The sequence below is a fragment of the Seriola lalandi genome, unplaced genomic scaffold, assembly GCF_002814215.2.
Source record: "Seriola lalandi dorsalis isolate HSWRI2012SDOR001 ecotype SW California unplaced genomic scaffold, Sedor1 jcf7180002054464, whole genome shotgun sequence".
NCBI lineage: Eukaryota > Metazoa > Chordata > Actinopteri > Carangiformes > Carangidae > Seriola > Seriola lalandi.
The window spans coordinates 1,521,379-1,525,823 of record NW_019525017.1 but is presented as its reverse complement, the minus strand read 5'-3'; positions in this window follow the sequence as shown (position 1 = coordinate 1,525,823).

Here is a 4,445-nt window from a genome sequence, read left to right as displayed (position 1 = left end):
ACGTTATTCCTTTTCATGCCTTACTAAACTGTCAATTTTGTGACTTTTGTTTTTGTCACAATTTATGCCTTACTACACTATGACATTTTTTGACATTTTATGCCTTACAATACCATGACGCTTTTTGCCTTACTATGCTATGACATTTTTTGATGTTTTTATGCCTTACTATGCTATGACGTTTTTCAACGTTTTATGCCTTACTATACTATGACGTTTTTTGACGTTTTATGCCTTAGCATAATATAAAGTTTTTTATGTTTTTATGCCTTACTATACGATGACCTTTTTTGACATTTTTATGCCTTACTATACTATGATGTTTTTTGACTTTTATGCCTTACTATACTATGACATTTTTTTGACATTTTATGCCTTACTATACTATGACGTTTTTATGCCTTACTATACTATGACGTTTTTTTATGTTTTTATGCCTTACTATACTATGACAATTTAATGCCTTACTATACTATGACGTTTTTTGACGTTTTTATGCCTTACTATACTATGACATTTTTTGACATTTTATGCCTTACTATACTATGACGTTTTTATGTCCTATTATACTATGAAGTTTTTTGACGTTTTTTATGCCCTACTATACTATGACATTTTTTGAGGTTTTCATGCCTTACAATACCATGACGCTTTTTGCCTTACTATGCTATGACGTTTTTTGATGTTTTTATGCCTTAGTATAATATGATGATTTTTTATGTTTTTATGTCTTACTATACTATGACCTTTTTTGACATTTTTATGCCTTACTATACTATTACGTTTTTTCATGTTTTTATGCCTTACTATACTATGACATTTTTGATGTTTTTATGCCTTATCATACTATGACATTTTTTTGACGTTTTATGCCTTACTATACTATGACAATTTAATGCCTTACTATACTATGATGTTTTTTGATGTTTTCATGCTTTACAATACCATGACGCTTTTTGCCTTACTATGCTATGACGTTTTTCAACGTTTTATGCCTTACTATACTATGACGTTTTTTGACATTTTATGCCTTAGTATAATATGATGTTTTTTTTGTTTTTATGCCTTACTATACTATGACCTTTTTTGACATTTTTATGCCTTACTATACTATGACCTTTTTTGACATTTTTATGCCTTACTATACTATGACGTTTTTTTATGTTTTTATGCCTTACTATACTATGACAATTTAATGCCTTACTATACTATGATGTATTTTGACGTTTTTATGCCTTACTATACTATGACATTTTTTGACATTTTTATGCCTTACTATACTATGACATTTTTGATGTTTCTATGCCTTACTATACTATGACATTTTTGATGTTTCTATGCCTTACTATAGTATGACGTTTTTTTTGTTTTTATGTCTTACTATACTATGACATTTTTGATGTTTTTATGCCTTACTATACTATGACATTTTTGATGTTTCTATGCCTTACTATACTTTTACGTTTTTTCATGTTTTTATGGCTTACTATTCTATGACGTTTTTATTTTACAACAATAGGCAAATCATGGTGATCCAATGGTAGTGCAGTGGTTAGAACGGCTGCTAAAAGAACAGAAGGTCATGGGTTCAAATCCCGGTCATGGAGCTTATAAGCAGCTTCAATATACAATGAATTTCTTATGCCTTATTATACTATGATGCTTTTTTGTGTTTTTATGCCTTATCATACTATGACGTTTTTTGACTTTTTATGCCTTACTATACTATGACAATTTAATGCCTTACTATACTATAACGTTTTTTGACGTTTTATGCCTTACTATACTATGACAATTTAATGCCTTACTATACTATGATGTTTTTTGACGTTTTTATGCCTTACTATACTATGACATTTTTTGACATTTTTTGCCTTACTATACTATGACAATTTTATGCCTTACTATACTATGATGTTTTTTGACTTTTTATGCCTTACTATACTATGATGTTTTTTGACGTTTTTATGCCTTACTATACTATGACATTTTTTGACATTTTATGCCTTACTATACTATGACAATTTAATGCCTTACTATACTATGATGTTTTTTGACGTTTTTATTCCTTACTATACTATGACAATTTTATGCCTTACTATACTATGATGTTTTTTTTGTTTTTATGCCTTACTATACTATGACATTTTTGAATTTTTTATGCCTTATTATGCTATGACGTTTTTCAACGTTTTATGCCTTACTATACTATGACGTTTTTTGACGTTTTATGCCTTAGTATAATATGAAGTTTTTTGACGTTTTTTATGCCCTACTATACTTTGACATTTTTTGAGGTTTTCATGCCTTACAATACCATGATGCTTTTTGCCTTACTATGCTATGACGTTTTTCAACGTTTTATGCCTTACTATACTATGACGTTTTTTGACGTTTTATGCCTTAGTATAATATGATGTTTTTTTTATGTTTTTATGCCTTACTATACTATGACCTTTTTTGACATTTTTATGCCTTACTATACTATGACGTTTTTCTATGTTTCTATGCCTTACTATACTATGACATTTTTTGATGTTTTTATGCCTTACTATACTATGACATTTTTTGATGTTTTTATGCCTTACTATACTATGACATTTTTGATGTTTCTATGCCTTACTATACTATTACGTTTTTTCATGTTTTTATGGCTTACTATTCTATGACGTTTTTATTTTACAACAATAGGCAAATCATGGTGATCCAATGGTAGTGCAGTGGTTAGAACGGCTGCTAAAAGAACAGAAGGTCATGGGTTCAAATCCCGGTCATGGAGCTTATAAGCAGCTTCAATATACAATGAGTTTCTTATGCCTTATTATACTATGATGCTTTTTTGTGTTTTTATGCCTTACTATACTATGACAATTTAATGCCTTACTATACTATGATGTTTTTTGACGTTTTTATGCCTTACTATACTATGACATTTTTTGACATTTTATGCCTTAATATACTATGACAATTTAATGCCTTACTATACTATGATGTTTTTTGACGTTTTTATTCCTTACTATACCATGACAATTTAATGCCTTACTATACTATGATGTTTTTTGACGTTTTTATGCCTTACTATACTATGACATTTTTTGACATTTTATGCCTTACTATACTATGACAATTTAATGCCTTACTATACTACGATGTTTTTTGACGTTTTTATTCCTTACTATACTATGACAATTTTATGCCTTACTATACTATGATGTTTTTTGACGTTTTATGCCTTAGTATAATATGATGTTTTCTTATGTTTTTATGCCTTATGACCTTTTTTGACATTTTTATGCCTTACTATACTATGACGTTTTTGTGTCACAACAATAGGTGAATCCAATGGTAGTGCAGTGGTTAGAACCGCTGCTAAAGGAACAGAAGGTCATGGGTTCAAATCCTGGCAATGGAGTTTATAAGCAGCTTTAATATACAATGAGTTTCTTATGCCTTACTATACTATGACGCTTTTTTGTGTTTTTATGCCTTATCATACTATGACGTTTTTTGACTTTTTATGCCTTACTATACTATGACAATTTAATGCCTTACTATACTATGACGTTTTTTGACGTTTTATGCCTTACTATACTATGACAATTTAATGCCTTATTATACTATGATGTTTTTTGACGTTTTTATGCCTTACTATACTATGACCTTTTTTGACATTTTTATGCCTTACTATACTATGATGTTTTTTTTGTTTTTATGCCTTACTATACTATTACGTTTTTTCATGTTTTTATGGCTTACTATTCTATGACTTTTTTGTCTTACAACAATAGGCGAATCATTGTGATCCAACGGTAGTGCAGTGGTTAGAACGGCTGCTAAAGGAGCAGAAGGTCATGGGTTCAAATCCCGGTCATGGAGCTTGTAAGCAGCTTTAATATACAATGCGTTTCTTATGCCTTATTATACTATGATGCTTTTTTGTGTTTTTATGCCTTACTATACTATGACATTTTTTGACATTTTATGCCTTACTATACTATGACAATTTAATGCCTTACTATACTATGATGTTTTTTGACGTTTTTTATGCCCTACTATACTATGACATTTTTTGAGGTTTTCCTGCCTTACAATACCATGACACTTTTTGCCTTACTATGCTATGACATTTTTTGATGTTTTTATGCCTTACTATGCTATGACGTTTTTCAACGTTTTATGCCTTAGTATAATATGATGGTTTTTTATGTTTTTATGCCTTACCATACTATGACGTTTTTATGCCTTATTACACTATGACGCCTTTTGACCTTTTTATGCCTTACTATATTATGATGATTTCTTGACCTTTTTATACTATATACTATACTATGACGTTTTTTTACAATTTTATGCCTCACTATACTATGACGTTTTTTTGACGTTTTCATGCCTTATAATACCATGACGTTTTTTGCTTACAATGCTATGACGTGTTTTGATGTTTT